The following is a 16,413-nucleotide window of genomic DNA, read 5'->3' on the forward strand; positions in this document are numbered from 1 at the left end:
AAGGGCCCGGAAGGGGATAGGAACCCTTGGGGCTCGCAGAGACTGAACCACTAACCAAAGAGCTAGCCTGGGCTAGACCTAGGCTCCTCGTGCGTGTGTAGGAGATGTGCAGCCTGGTCTTCATGCGGGTCTCCCAGCAACAAGCGCGGGGGCTGTCCCTGAATCTGCTTCCTGTCTGTAGACCTCCTTTTCCTTTCTCCTTTACTCCTTGTACGAAGGCTTATGCAGCCTCAAAGTCCATAATCCCCTGAAGTTGCATCTTTTCTTTCGGAAGAGCACGATTTCTTCGGTCGGACGCAAATGACAGCGAAGGTGAGTGCGATCCCTTGTTTCTTCGGACCTGTTCGCTGTTTCTCTTAAGTCTCTTTCTGCCGCGCGTAGCAGCTCAGAGAATGGGATATAAACTCTAAAAACTCTCATCTCGAGTTTGGACAGTGTGAAGCCGGTATCTTTTGTGACACTAGTATCTTTATTCTAAAAGATATTGGCGTTCCCACACCGGGAGTCGAACCCGGGCCGCCTGGGTGAAAACCAGGAATCCTAACCGCTAGACCATGTGGGAGACGACAAGGGTGTCACAGAGCTCAGACAAATTGAGTCTCTTTACTCCGCTCCTCCCACAATCTGCAGACTCCACCCAGGAGTGTAAATTTGGTCCTGCGCATGCGTGAAGCACTTTAACACAGTGCTCTGGTCACTCTTTTCTGGTCCCCTTTTGTGGCTCCGTCAGATCTATTGTACACGGTTCTTCCCTGATGCTGCTGGTCTCCCGTGGGACCAGAGCTCGGCAAAGGCGCCGCTGCGGCGCGTAGGCTACACCTACTGCTGCAGCCACACGGAACCAGAATGCTGGCTGCCGCTGTCACCGCGGTGCCCAGCCACCAGTCTCCTTTGGGACGCCGTGAACCGGGTGGCCCGGAGGCCGCCTTCCTTTCCTGGCATTTCTCGGTGGGTCGGAGCCGCGCACAGAGACGGATGTTCACCCACACAGTTCTTTCTGTTGACGTTGGATCCCCTTAAATGTCCTGCTTGCCTCCGATCCTGACCCGGGGGACTTGGAAGGGCCTGGGGCGGGTCCTCTATGGCTTCCGAGTGTCACACAGAGGCAGGCACGGAGCAGATCCGAAATAGAAACTGGGCTGTGTTCATCCTAAACGATAAAAGATCCTTGGCTAGGAGAGAGTGGGATCCCAGCAACCAACAAAGAGGCTAGCAGCTCCGACTGCAAACCTACTGTGCACATGAGACGCCTCTTCCGGTTTGCCCGTCCTCCCACCAGCTTCTATACTAGCTAAAAGCTTCCTTCCCCCCCCCCCCCCCCCCCAATCTGTGAGGTATCATTTTTTGGTGACACCCGTTTGAAAATACCCAGAATACTCTCCAAAGCAAACCTTACCACCTAGAGAGAGGCTTGCATCCTACTTCTGAATTTAGGGAGTGGACCAAGCAGAGATTTCATGTTTTAGTTTCCAGTTTTTAGTCTCAGGATAATAATTATTGCTTTTAGGTTTATTACAGTGTTAAGGATATAAATCACCTGTGCTACCTATTCTTGGGTGGCTGCCATCCATGGGATATAGCCAAATGCAACTTTACTTTTTCTTTTAAAAAACCAAAACCAAGAGTTTCACTATATAAACCAAACTAGCCTGTAGCTCATACAAATCTGCCTCCTGAGTGCTGCCACTAAAGGCGAGCATCACCTTGCCCTGCTGAAAGTTTGTGTTTTAAAAGTTTCTATTATATATTTAAATGTACAATAACAGGTTACATTGTAACATTTTCACACATGCAATATATATTTTGATCATATTCACCCAGTACCCTCCTGAGAGTCCAGAGCCTGCTGGTCCTCTTTTCTATTAGTCTTGAGAGAGAGAGAGAGAGAGAGAGAGAGAGAGAGAGAGACAGAGACAGAGAGACAGAGAGAGAGAGTGAGTGTGTGTGTGTGTGTGTGTACTAGTAAACGTAGGGATAGTTACAGGAACACTGGGAAAAGGTCTACAGGATCATGGGCACCTTGCCAGTGGCTACACCATTGAGGAAAATATCTTCCCCCTCCTCCAGCAGTCATTAACCCAATATTACCTCAGGATGGGTAGAGACTCCTGAGTTCAGCAACATCACACATCTTAACTGTAAATGACATGGTAGAGAACAAGTTTGCTTTGGTGGCTCTATTCCTTAAACTGAAACTCCATTTTTTTGTTTGTTTTAATCACCGAACGGTAACTACCAGAAACCTTCTAGGTTCTTTAAGTAAAAAGAACAGACAGCAGTTTAATCAATTAAAGACAATTCTCCGAGCTCTATCCCATTCTTGGCTTGGGAGTAATTGCTGGCTTCTGGTTCCCCATGTTTACTGTGAGCTTCTCTTCCTGACGCTGTGTCGGGACAGCGCTTTGGTATTTGGGAGACAGCCACACCGAGACGATGGAAAGGAATAAATATCACAAACTCCTTTCCTCAGAGAGCAAACAAACTAAGAACTAGTGATGTACTAGTTAAATACCACGCCGGGGCAGGCAGCCTGCTTCTCACTTCTTCCGGTGACCTTCCTCCTTTGGGGGCCCCGGGGCACGAGGGCAGGATGAAGAAAGAAGCCGGATGTTGCCTGGACTCACTGCTCTCGGGCCTGGACTTGCTTTAGGGCTGGCTCTCATGGGACATGGGTTCCTAGAAGGCAGCCCTGCTCTGGCCGGAGAGACAGTGCCTCACAGGGCATCCAGAAGACTTTTCCAGGGACTTTGTTAATCCAGAATCCCTGCTTCATCTACCCGGGGCTTCCGAAAGAGGGCGTCAGGGAGCAAGGGTGGAAGTGTGAACTTTAGCAAGCACCTGGCTTGGTGCTGTTCTTCAAGTTTTGAGTCTCACCAATGTACAGGACGGAGCTGTCTTTTGCCTCTAAAAGCAGTGGGCCCTGAAGCCCAGAAACTTGGGTCATGTCCATTTCTGGTTGTCTGTAACTCCATATCTCCCAGCCAAGCCTCTCAGCTTTCCATACTGAGCCCTGGCACAGCCTGCTCCCATGCCCAGAACAGTCTACCTGCTCCGCTGCCTTGTCCCTCTGCCAGGCCAGCCTCTTCACTCGGAGCCAACCTTGAGGCCAGTTCAGCTCCTGGAAACCTCCCCAGGGCTCCAGATCACAAGGCACTCCTATTTTCTCAGAATCCCAAAACACAGGCTTTTAAAAGAATCACATCAAGGCAAATCCCTCACCACCCTTAAATTATTCAACAAGGTTCCTGAGTTAAAGTCAGATTCCATAATACCCCTGGGAACCTAATCCTGTAGTCAATCATTTGGCCAAGTAGTCTCCCTTTCTTTTTAATCTAACTTAAATACTTCCCGTTGTACGCCTATCTAAAAGTCGCCACCTTTTAACCAGCAGCAAGAACAAAATGTTCCCTGGAAGAAGGAAACGTACACATAGACAAAGCTTTCTTGTTGACCCAGGAACGGTTATTTCTGGCCCAGTGGTTGATTCCCTTGCGTTTTATCTACCCTTTGACACTGGGGGAAAGCCCCAAACATTGTACTTGCCAGACACCGCAGTAGCCAAGGGACATGGCTGTGACTCAGGCCTGGCTGCCAGTCACCCAGGACTGGAGATGATCTCCATTTCAGGGGGCTGGAGAGTTAGCTTTTAGAAGAACATTAGAAATACGAAGCTATTAAATTCTAATCTGCAAGTCCCCGCCAGTGGACTCAGGCTGGACCCCGAGCTAAGACTGAACCCTGGGCTAAGGCTGGACCCTGAACTAACCTTGGGGTTCTTTGGGGTAGCAGCCCTTTCCCTGGTGAGCACCAGGGCAAATTAATCCCCAGGGCCTGACATTGCTGGGTGCAGCTTCGAAGACTGGGTCTGACCTCAAAAGGCTGCTAAGATGACAAAGCTTCCCCAAGAACTTATTCAGATCATATAACTCTGCTCCTCACCTCTACTCCAAATCTAGCAACTTCCCACGTCCTGTGACTCAGGGAGAGCATCCCTGAGCCTTGCACTAGGTCAGGTGCCGCTGTGGGCCAAGCCCTGCCACAACTCACTGCCTTGTTCTTCCTGCTTCCTTCTTAGACTGTCCTCCCTGTGGGCAGAGTCTGGCTCTCCTGTCACTGTCCTAGCTGCTGCTTCATCTACACAGTTGCTAATCCTCATCTAGATGTCGTTGGGGGTTTTCCAATTTCTAATGTTCTTTTAAAAGCTAACTTTCCCCTAAGTCAACCACATATATATACATATATATGTATATATGGCATATATATATATATACATATACATATATTTATATATGGCATATATATACCATATAAATATATATGTACATACACACACATACATTCACACTTACATACGTATATATATGCATCCATCTATCTCCATCCTCCGTTGCAACTATGTCCACAGCATGGTACCTTCCTTCTATACTGGGTAGGTTTTCCCACCTCAAATGATCCAATCAAAAAAAGTCCCTCCCAGGTGTGCCCAGCTGCTTGGATTTTAAGTAATTCCAGTAGAACTCAAGTTGACAGCCAAGATTAGCCATCACAAGTCCACCCCTTGGTGTTTGAGTTTTCTTTAATAATCGGTCTCAGAGGAACAGTCTTGGCTGCCATACATACATGATACCATACATACATGATGCCATACATACATGATGCCATACATACATGATACCATACATACATGATGAGCATCTAGAGTAGGGGAGTCCAGGTCTTAAAGTGCGTGACTGCATAGCTTGGAATGAGACCCAGAGGAAAACAATAAACTTATGTCTTTTAATTAACATAAGCATGAGAACTTTTTTTAAGCTTTTCGTGGGGAGGGGCAGTTCAATTGTGGAGTTCTCTGGCATTGGTTTATAGGCGATGTCATGAAAATAAGTATACATGTACTTACTCCTTGCTGTTTACACAGAATGATTTCAGTCTCATGGGGTGAGTGGCTTCCACTGTTCTCCTCAAGGGCAGCTGAACTGGCATCATCAGATGCTCTAGGTGACTTGCCGAGTGATACATGAATCCTTAGTAATGTTTCAATGTCCCAGTGCAGATAGCCGGTGTTTGGTAGACCGGGTGTTAGTCTGACTTGATTGGTAAGGAGGTTTCCACACCTCAGCCTGGGCTCACGAATTCTGCACTGCAATGCGTTACCATCAGCCCTCTGGCTTGCATTCCACCAGCAACTGAGATGTGAAAGGAGCTAAACTTCATTTTCTGTTTCACTAGAAACTAATTTTTATGGTAAAAATACACACAGTCCCTTTTTATTGCTTTTTTTTTTTTTTTAACAATATGGCTTCTTCAAGGAAAGGAAAACAGAACCCCAAAAGAAGAGTCATGGGTGAAGACAGATGGCTTTCTACTCAAGGCAGATGTTTAATCTGTAGAAATGTGTACAATTGTAGCAGACTACCTAAAAAGGCATCTATACAAGGACAACATAGCAGAGTTGAGGAACAATCTGTCTTGGCAACAAAACAAAACAATGTGTTTGATTCCTAATGGTTTGTATGTATCTGTATCTATGTGTGAGTTTGTGCTGCATGTACAGGGAGGCCAGGTCCTCAGGAGCTGGAGTTACAGACACTGTGAACTGCCTGGCCTGGCCTGGATACTGGGAACCCAACTCGAATCCTCTGGAAGATCAGCAAATGTTCTTAACTTCAAGCCATCGCTCAACCCTCTTCCCCAATCTTTTAAAAATTAAAACTGAGATGGATTCCACTGTAAAAGCTATTTATGTAGGAGCCTATCTGATGGCAAAAATGCCATTTACTGATAGCAAATTTATTAAGCAATAATGAGAAAGGTAGACAGATATAATATGCCTTGGGGAAAAACAGGGTGTGTTTCTAAAATGAGTTTGTCTCAGCAGACAACAGTCAAACAAACGAAAGAATCTGGAAAAATCTATTCAAAGAAGTTTGGAGGACAGAAGCACTGAATGAAATCTTTGGTGACGGGTAACAGCATGAATACTACAAGCAATGGCTTCATCTGCCGTCTTCATTAGTGACATTGCTGATGAACACAATGCCACTGGAATGGCTCTGAGAGATCTACAGGAAGCAACAAGGATACACCTTTATGTGCTTGTCTGTGTCTGTGGTCAACATATTTGGTCCAGTTACTGATGGTGTTCTGGTGATGGTAGGTAAAAGAGGGTGGCTTAGAAAATTAACAGAAGACAGTGCAATTGCTGCCCCAAACTCACATTTAGTGAAGTATCATTGTATAGAACATCTATAACATTTATGCACCGTAGAGTTAAAAATGGCTAACGCCGTGCAAATCACCATCAAGATCAGGACTATTTGCAGGGACCCAGAAACTAAACATTGCCAAGCCACGGATTTCTTAAAAGGAATGGTGCTGAGTTGAGGTCACACGTTGAAATTTGATACTACTAAGTATAGAATTTATAGTAGCAACAAAAATCCATGCCAGAACTTGATGATGAGCACGGCCTCAGAGGCTTAGCACGTTAGTGGCTCTAACCACTTACTTAAGTGAGTCAAACATGAGTCTTCAGCGTGAAAGTCATCTGAGCCAGTGTTCCAAATCGTAACAATGTTCCAAATGAAAGTGAGATCACTGCAAGCTTTGGCGGAGGCAGACAGCATCACTCGTCTAAACTCAGCCCCGGAACACATAGGCTTGCTTTTCAATTTGACACAAGAATTTTAAAAACGTTTCAACATCTCCAGGGAAAATGATAGTGTAAGACCTGGAAAAAAACGAGGGCGCCCTAGCGCCCCATGCCTCAGAAGGTGACACCCAAATCACTCGCTAGAAATGGTCTGGATGCAATAGCAAGAGGATTTTTTATTCCAGAACTCTGGGTTCCACAGCTGGGGTAGAGGACTGTGGACCCCGGGCAAGGGGTGGAGGACAAAACTTGCACAGAATGGGGAAGTACAGAATGAGGAAGTCGGGCAAGTTTATGCCTTAAGGAAGGTTAGAGATTATCTGGAGCAAACGTCCTCGGGGCATTGTATAGTTAAACACTGGAACTAGAACAGGGTGGGCTATCTTTCTCTCAAGCTGAAAGCAGAACAAGTTACCCTGTGCTGGGCTAGTTGTTTAGGGGTCTAAAAGCATTGAGTTGGGGTCTCTCAATAGCTTAGCATATTTGCCACTCCATTTTCAGTTGATATAAATAAACTCCCGATTTTCTAATTTAATTAAAAAGGTTGACATCATCATACTTGTATACAATGTACTTTGTTCTGTTCTCACAGCACAACCCGTTTCCCCCCTTACCCCACCCAACCTCCTCTTACTCCCATCTTCCTTTAGAAATGGTTTTTTTTTTCAGATTTCTGTGTGCTTTGCCCACATGTATGTATGTTTACCACATATGTGCTGGTGCCCAAGAGGTTAGAAGCAGGTATCAGATCCCCTGTAACTGGAGTTACAGACAGCATCACATAGGTGCTGAGAACTGAACCCTTTGGAAGAGCAACCATCTTTCCAGTCTTTCCCCCTCCCTCTCTCCCTCTCCTCTCTCCTCCTACCCTACCTCTTCCTTCCTTCCCCACTCCCTCTCTCTTCCCATGCAGGAAATCATGACTGCTGTGTGTTCATGACTGCACCCTCCATGTCACATCCACAAGACGGCACCCCCCTGCATCCCCCTCCCCCAACCTTTACTTCCCACAGTCTCTTCTATTTTCTTCCCCAAAGTTCCCTGGGCCTTATGGTGGGTGATATTGATGGCCTGCTGGGGCAAAGCATTAGGGGTTTCTTGTCTTCAGTACTTTAACCAGTCATGAGTCCCATTGTGACTTGCCCTCTGTAAAAAGAGGCTTCTCTGACCAAGGCTGATGCTATATTAGTCTCTGGGCACAAACATAGATATTTAAAAGGAACTTTAACAATGTGTCCATCTCGCTTGCTAACTTTACAAGGAATGCTCAGAGCTACACTCTGATGTTCATCTTGAAGATGGTGTCTTACCAGCCTTTAAGTCCTATTAGGGTTTCTGCAACATTCCTCTCTCGGAAAACGTAATTCAACAGTCACTGGAGAAATTGGGAACTGAACTGAAACTGGGAAACAGATACAGTCTGCCTTTACCAAGGAAATCTAGAGATTCCGTTTCGGTCACTAGAAGGGTTAGAAGCAATGAGGTAACTGAGATCCACTCATGCCTTACCTCATCACCACCTTTTGGCAGCTCTTACTATTATGAGCAATATTTTTCTTTTTCAAGAATGAAGGGCACTAAGACTAAAATCTGAGCCAAATTATCTGCGGATGAAGAATATGCATAGCCATCTCTCAGTCCCATGAGCACTCGGCCACAGACTCCAAGGGCTCTTCAGAACTCTGCACTGCTGCTTGGGTGAGAAAAGGAATTATAAACTGATTAGCAAGAGGGGGGGAGGGGGGCAGGGGCATGGGAATCGGAAGGACCAGGAATGGCCTTGGTTCTCCAGCAAAATTCCAGAAGGGAGTTCCGGTTTCTTCTCTCCTAAATGAACACCCTTGCCCAGAGGGTGTTACTCAAGGGTGTGACCAAAGCTCCAGCCACACCTTACCTCATTTCTTCTAACCCTTCTAGTGACCAAAACGGAATCTCTAGATTTCCTTGGTAAGGGTGGGCTGTATCTATTTCCCAGTTTCAGTTCAGTTCCCAATTTCTCCTGTGACTGTTGCATTACCTCTTCAGAGAGAGGACTGTTACAGAAACCCTGGAAGGGGGTCTGTAGAGGCCAGTTAAGGGAAGCTAGTCCTTTAACTTGGGTGTAACCTAGCTTCACAAGCAACCCTACCTGTAGGTATTTATCCAGTTGAGTAGGTCAGTCAGCAGGCTAAGATACTGTACCTCAGGAAGACTGTTTCACCTTTGGCCAAGGTAAAGGCACAGGAGGAATAATTATTCCTTTAATGACTTAATGTGTTTTTTACTTCCCAGAAAATTCACCCCTGGTGAAGTTAGCTGTGAAGCCTGACTTAAATATTTGTAACTTTCCCGTTTTCTTCTTTCTGTTTCTTTCGTCTGCTGGCCAGAGTCTAAGTGTGCTTTTTGACTCTTCCTCTGACACTCTGCCTCCTCCTCGTCCCTTTCCTACTATACGGTTGCTTACAAATGATATGGTTTTCTTTTCGATCTCCTCTGGGCAGCTGTTGAGATTTACAGCTTGCCTACCATGAACTTCTGATCCTGCTGCCTTCATCTCCCCAGTCCCAGTTTATGTGGTGATGGGGACTGAACCCAGGGCTTCCTTCATTGTAATGGCTATTCCTGCTTGTCAATCATCTGGAATGCACTACAATCCATAATTGGAGGGCCCACCTGTGATCCAGATCTTGGGGCTGGAAGACACGTTTCTGGCCTAGATCTTGGCATGGAGATCTTGAGGCATAGACAGGAGCTGATCAGATGCATCTCACAGCAGGGTCTTTATTCGAGCTACTCCCTCCCCTACCCAATGCACCACTGTCATGCAGGACGGCTTGGTGGTGGGGAAGCCCTGGATGTCTATCCGAGCAAGGCTTTATGGTAAGCGGCAAGCAGGGAGTGTGTGTTGTGCAAGCATCCCATTGGAAAATTATTGTGGTCTTTAACATAATTGGCTGGTGCTGGGAGTCATATCATAAACTTAATTTCTGCTCCCCCTGCATTGATGGTCGTTAGGCAGGGGGTGGGCTTGTAACCTGGGGTGCAGGTTTGTTGGGGGAATAACCTGGAGACGCTGGTCTTGTTGAGGGCGTTACCTGGAAACTGTGATCTTGTTGGAATCAGTTTAGAGACTGGAGCTAGGCTCAGGTTTTATTGTGGGGCAATTTAGAAATTAATGCTAGGCACCAGCCTGTTAGCTTACCTGAATTCAAACTTAGGCCAGGTTCTCTAAGATGAAGTCTGAATTTAAAAGCTTTGGCATCTCAGTTCAGTTAGCAAGTAGGGGAACTACGGAAGCTAAAAAGCAAGTTGAGGAACGTTCCTAGAACTATGGACTAGGTCTTTCATGGATTACGTCTTTGTTCCCATCCTAGCAGGTGTTGGGGCCTCCGTTCAGCGTTTTAAGGTCAGAATGGTGCCTCTAACTTGGTCTCAGCTGTGCTAAGGTCTGGGGGTTGTTACATTCCCCACTGGTTCTATAAATGAGTCAAATAGTGGCCTCATCTTGAAGCAGGGGGTTCTATCATCCCCTTAGCACCAACAATCAGACAAACTTTACTCTGCTTTACATAGTTAGACAGGCAGGCAGGGTGATATAGTGAGGGCTAGGGGTTAAAGGATCAATGGCCCAGCAGTGGCTCTAAGTAGTTAACCAGGGGTGGGGGGGTCAGGGGTTGATACCAGTTGTCAGATTTTTGGTGTCTCTTTTCTCATCCCTTAAGGTTATTTCTGACCATGGCTACACTTTTTCTAATTACCCCTTCCTGGTTGGCGCACGGGGGTTAATAGCCTTCCCCATGAGGAGACAAAGCAAACAAAATAGGAGAATCACAGTCATAGGCCTGTGTTAGTTTTGTCTTTAGGATGTCAGAGGACGTCCTAAAGCCTTCTATCACTGTCCTCTGTTGTCTCCTTTAGCTAGGTGTGGTGGAGAACGCTAGAGACCTTCACTGCTGTAGGGGTGGTGAGGAGAACAGGGGCTGGGTCCTCCCATGTTGGCTCCAGGTTCCAGGACAGGATCCTCTTTGCCCACACAAGGTTGCCGGGCTGGAACTTGTGAGCAGGCTCAGATGCAAATAAGGGGACCATCTGATGAACAGGCCTCTGGGTCTGCTGCAGAGTCTGTAAGAACTTGAGGAGGAAGTGGCTGGTAATCTCCACCTAATGAACATCTCTATTAGGGAGAGAAGGTCTTCCAATAGTTTCAAATGGGGCAAAGCCTTCCTGATGTGGGGTGCACTGGGATAGATTGCCACCCAGAGAAGGTATCTGTGAAAATTAACAAATACTCATACCTAAGGACCATGGGTTTAATGCCTATAAAGAAGTTAGAAGGGTTAGAGGGTATAAATAGGTCCCAACTACTGGACATTGCTCAAAAGGTTTACAATAACCATGACTTAGAGGAAGAGGAAAAATAGAACAAAAGGATTACCCTGAGCAATAGTGGTGCTCAGGGAGATGGATGAAAGACAGCACAGAGACGGAAGTCAGAGACACCTGGAAAGGAAGAGGTAGCCATTGTCTTCTGCAAAAGGGCGTCAGAAGGGGGGATTCCCTAGAAGCGTAAGGAAAACAGGCAGCAGGCTCGGCCCTAGAAGGCAGCCCTATCACCAGCGGGGGTTCTTCAGACCTTCACTGCCCTGCCCGAACTGGATGTAGCAAAACCATCCAGTTTACTCATCCAAGGTTACTCAGAGGTGCTTCCTTGGTGGGGATTCCTTCCTGGGCACCTCTCCCTCCTTTGGGCTTCACTTGTGTGTAAGTGGTACATCTGGACACAATGTCTCTAAGTGTCTAGGTGAAGGATGTAATATCTGGGTCTGAGCAACTCAGCAGTTTCGGGATGGCCCTAGATAGGAGGCTTTGTGGAATCTGACAACCATCTGATGACATCAAAGTCCTCAAACTAGAGGTCCCCGGTTCAGCAGGAGCTGCCATCCATTTGCTTGTCTGACATTTTCCCTTCTTGCCCACTTGGTTTCGTCTTGTGTGTAGTTTGGGCACAGGAGCTATTCCAGTAGGCAGGGGACTTGCTATACAAGTGTAATAACCATTGTTCAGTCCCTGGCATCTGAATAAAAATATCTGGCCTTGGCTCCTGTAATCCTGGCTCTTGGGAGGACCCTGGGGCAAGCCGGCCAGCTAGGCCCGCTGTGTATGCCAGCACCGGGTTCAGCAAGAAACTCTACCTCGGTAGATAAAGTGGAGGATGACCGAGGAACTCACCTGGCCCCCAATCTCAGGTCTCCATAAGCATGCACACACACCAGCCATACACACATGCAGAAAAACATTCAGATGGGCAAGCCCTGTGCCACAGAGCCCTACCCCTCAGGTCTGTCTCTCTTTTAACTTAATTTTGTATGTGTATAGTGTTTCTGCTGCATGTGTGTCTGTGCTCCATTTACATGCCTGTAATCTTGAGAACCTCTCACTTCTCAGGACCCCGACCCCCCCCCAAGACATGCACACACAGCATCAGCATCGCAGACCCCCCCCTGAACATCGCTGAAACAGGCTTTTAAAACTGCATTCATTTATTTAATGTATATGAGTGCTCTTCATAATAATTTGATGGGAGAATCAGATCCCATTACAGATGGCTGCGAGCCATCATGTGATTCCTGGGAATTGAATTCAGGACTTCTGAAAGAGTAGCTTGTGCTCTTAACCACTGAGCCATCTCTCCAGCCCCTCTGGGGTGGGGGTGGCATTTACAGTCCTGGCTCTGGGAATCTAGCATAGAGCCTGCTCTCCAGGGGATTCCCCTGTAAGACAGCTACAAACCACTGTGACAAGAAATGAGAAAAGGCACCACCTTGGGCTTGCCATGGAGACCATGAGTCAAAACAGTCCCAGGCTATGCTAGGATCAGTCAGCAAATGATCAATCAGTGAGAGGACAGAAAGCCCTAACTCCTTCAAAGCCAACAAATGGGTTCCCAGTGAAGGCCCTCCTGGGAACAGGAGGGGGTTCAAGACCAGCAAGTGCCTGGTCCTTGGGATGAAAAGGCCCTCGTTTCATGAACGGCACAATTTTCCACAAGAAAGGTCTGAGGTAATAATATAAACCACAAATATCCCATATAAATCAAGACCTGTTGGTGAAATGTTAGGACTCCAATTATATGCTCACATACACAAACCCTAAGTCTTCATGACAGAAACACAGGTTATTTATCAAACAATAAATAAATACATAAGTACATGAATAATGAAATTGGTGTCTGACAAACAATACTGAATACAGTAAGCAACTAGTAGGCAGAAAACTGCCTTCAAAATTATGAAGGAAAAGTATTTTAGCCTGAAACAAAAATTCAAAGGATAAAGACTCAAACTTGATTATGTGAAGATGTTGCAACAAAGTAGAAAATTATGCTGAGTTGAAAGGAATAGCAACAAAGGCAAAGAGGAGGAGCAGGAGGAGGAGCAGGAGAAGAGGGGAAGGAAGAAGAAGAGGAGAAAAGGAAAAAGGAGACAAAGCCAATAGGAAACATTAAAATTCAGGTAATAAACATTATGCAAATTATAATATAACAAAAGGTAAGAAATTACCTGATGATGGGACTATTAGTCCCATAACTGGGGAGGCAGAGGCTGACAGATATCTCGTGAGTTTCAAGGCCAGCCTGGTCTACATAGGGAGTTCTAGGATACTTAGAGAAACTTTATCTTAACAAAGTAACAGATTAATCTGAAGCTAAAATCTCAGGAGTATATCAGAAGAGGTCAAAAGAGGAAAATGAAAAGCTGCGGTGGGTGGATGACTCTACGTGGCAACTCAGCTAACACTAAGAAAAGACACCTAGAGGTCTGAGCAGAGTAAGCGCACACTGCGATCCCTGCCTTGGAAGACGGACACAGGAGGATCAGGAATTGAGCACCGCCGGGCGGTGGTGGCACAACGCCTGCAATCCCAGCACTTGGGAGGCAGAGGTAGGCAGATTTCTGAGTTCGAGGCCAGCCTGGTCTACAGATTGAGTTCCAGGACAGCCAGGGCTACACAGAGAAACCCTGTCTCAAAAAACAACAAAAGGGGAGGGGGGGTAGAGGCAATAAAACTTGTCTAAATCACCAATAAAAACAAGAAAAAGCACCAGCCTGGTAGCACATTCTTTTAGTCCCAGTACTTGGGAAGCAGAGTCAGCTAGATTGCTTGAGAGTAAAAGGTTAGCCTGTTCTACAAATTGGATCTAGGACAGTCAAGGATATTCACAGAGAAACCCTATCTCAAAAAAACAACTAACCAACCAACCAACCAACCAACCAGAAAAGGCAGTACTCAACCAATCTCAGATGCTGGAATCCAAACAGGCTCTTTCCAGCTACTGAGGCATGAATCAATCCTGTCAGCCTTGCACGGGGCCTGAAGGGAACACTTTCAGGATAGAGAGCAGGAGCCAGGGCTTTGGGAGACGGAGCTGCAGATCTACATCGAATTGTAACTTTGAAAAGGACAAGGGCTTCCAGAGCACTAGAAGCCTAAAGTCCACAGCCAGCTACAAGTTGATATCCCCCATGGACAGAACGTGCAGAAGAAACTGGCTAAGAAAAAACGATCACCCTTAAATGAAACAGCTCTCACAACCCCAGGTATAGGCTCACACAAGGGCACACACGGACACACGTAGCCAAAGCAACTTAAGGCCACCACTGACCTCCAGATGGTCTCTGTGGCTGAGGGCCATGTGAGAAAGTCTACATGTATCTAACCTGACTTTACATCTGCCCAAGCACTGGCAGAACGTGCAGGCTGTAAACATCAGTGTGCTGAGAGCAGCCCTAAGGACTGACATAGATCTTAGTGCCAGCAAAAGAACAAGAAGAAAACAAACAGGAAAGCATGATACATAAAAAATACAAATCAATGTGATAGGGGATAATTTGAACATTTCAAGAATTTCAATTAATGCTAGCAATGGGATTCCCCAGGCTGTCTGAAGGCAGGAGTAATGGCTCAGCACTTCAGAGAATTTCCCAAGGACCCAAGTTCCATTCCCAGCTCCAAGTCAGGCAGCTCACAGCCTCCTGCAACTCCAACGCCAGGGGCCTGGCAACCTCTTCTGCCCTCTACACAAGTGTTATATACTCATATACACCTAAAACAAACAAATAAACAATAAACCCTTTAGTACATTAATTGGTTAAAAAGTATTAAAGATACTAATGGCAAGAGTATTTCAATTATAAAAGGTACAATTTGCCAAGTCATACAATGCTCTCAGAAATCAATGGATTAAATTAGCAACACCATAGAAATAATACCTTTGAGTAATTAGCAAGCAAAATACCAAAATCCTGATATTCCCCAAACTGGAAAAACTCAGATGTTTACAAATACTTAACATTTACTCCACAAAAGAAAAATATACATGATATAGTCTACTCATTTTTAAATATCAAACAAAGTTATTGTTAAAAATAAAGGCAACTGGCAGGGAGATGGAGCAGAGTGCTTTCTATATGAGCATTAAGACCCAAGTCCAGAGAGCCGCTGCAGTGTTCCCGATCGAGGGTCTCATACCGAAGCTGGACTCAGAGATTGGAAGATGCGTGGGCATGTGATCTCCTGCATTCAGAACTGCCACGTCTACGTGGCCCTGCTGCGAGTCATCCCATATGGTGTGGACAGCATGTGAGGATTGGGAGTCCCGCGGACGCCCCACATGAAGAGCCTGGTGATGGTTTCTCCTCCTGTCTGCAGATGAATTGGCCCAAAAAGGTGTAGATCCACCCACATGGCAGCTCCCATCTGTAACTTGTCTCAGGACCTGAGGACCTTGCATAGGGAGAGGGAGGGAGAGGAGGGGGAGGGGCAAGGGAGGAGGCGGGAGACAGAGACATAGACCAAAGGAATATGACATGAAAACAGGGGAGACTTGGGGGCAGGCAGGACTGCGAAAGTCAGTGTGATAGAGTGTCATAGTAGAAGCCAAGTCTTCCTAATTGCTTATTTTTGGATTTTTATTGTCTTAGGGTTTTACTGCTGTGAACAGGCACCAAGGCAACTCTTATAAAGGACATTATTTAATTAGGACTGGCTTACAGGTTCAGAGTTTCAGTCCATTATCATCAAGATGGAGCATGGCAGCATCCAGGCAGGCATGGTACAGGAGGAGCTGAGAGTTCTACATCTTCATCTGAAAGCTTGAATGAGGGTCTTAAAGCCCACACGCACAGTGACACACCTACTGCAACAGGGCCACACCTTCTAATAGAGCCACACCTTCTAATAGAGCCACTCCCTGGGCCAAGCATATACAAACCATCACAATCATTATAGGTGAGTATATGTGTTTTCTGTTGTATACATGTGTATATATGTACTTGTGTATGAGTGTACGTGTGTACGTGTGTGTGTGTGTGTGTGTGCATGCACATATGTATATGTGTGTGAGAGAGAGAGAGACACACACAGACAGAGGAATCACAGAGATCAAGAGTACAACTCTGTGGAGTTGGTCCCTCCATTTCCCCGGCTTCCATGTGTGGTGGTGTACACTTTTTTTTTAAAAGATTTATTATTATAATTAAGTTCACTGTAGCTGTCTTCAGACACCAGAAGAGGGCGCCAGATCCTTTACAGATGGTTGTGAGCCACCACGTGGTTGCTGGGAATTGAACCATTTAGCCACTGAGTCATCTCTCCAGTCCACAGTTCCATCCATTTTTAGGTAGGGTTTCTTGAGACAGCACTCAGGGTGTCAGGTTTGTGTGTCAAGTGCTCTCTACCCACCGAGGCTCTTTAAATACTACCCTCGGTCACTGTAAAACCAC

General features: G+C 46.2%; 1 long non-coding RNA gene and 1 other non-coding gene across 2 annotated transcripts in view; one reads left to right on the top strand and one right to left on the bottom strand.

The window, feature by feature from the left end:
- Window positions 1–212: 212 nt before the first annotated feature.
- The window catches only part of LOC127691277 (uncharacterized), a 37,099-nt gene continuing 20,898 nt past the window's right edge, over window positions 213–16,413 (top strand). The window contains exons 1-2 of the long non-coding RNA XR_007979233.1: window positions 213–312; window positions 15,613–15,919. This is a non-coding gene — a long non-coding RNA (uncharacterized LOC127691277). The remainder of the gene's footprint in view (window positions 313–15,612; window positions 15,920–16,413) is intronic.
- On the bottom strand, window positions 491–562 carry Trnae-uuc (transfer RNA glutamic acid (anticodon UUC)). The gene has a single exon. It is a non-coding gene; the product is annotated as a tRNA-Glu (tRNA).

Source organism: Apodemus sylvaticus, chromosome 8, assembly GCF_947179515.1.
Source record: "Apodemus sylvaticus chromosome 8, mApoSyl1.1, whole genome shotgun sequence".
NCBI lineage: Eukaryota > Metazoa > Chordata > Mammalia > Rodentia > Muridae > Apodemus > Apodemus sylvaticus.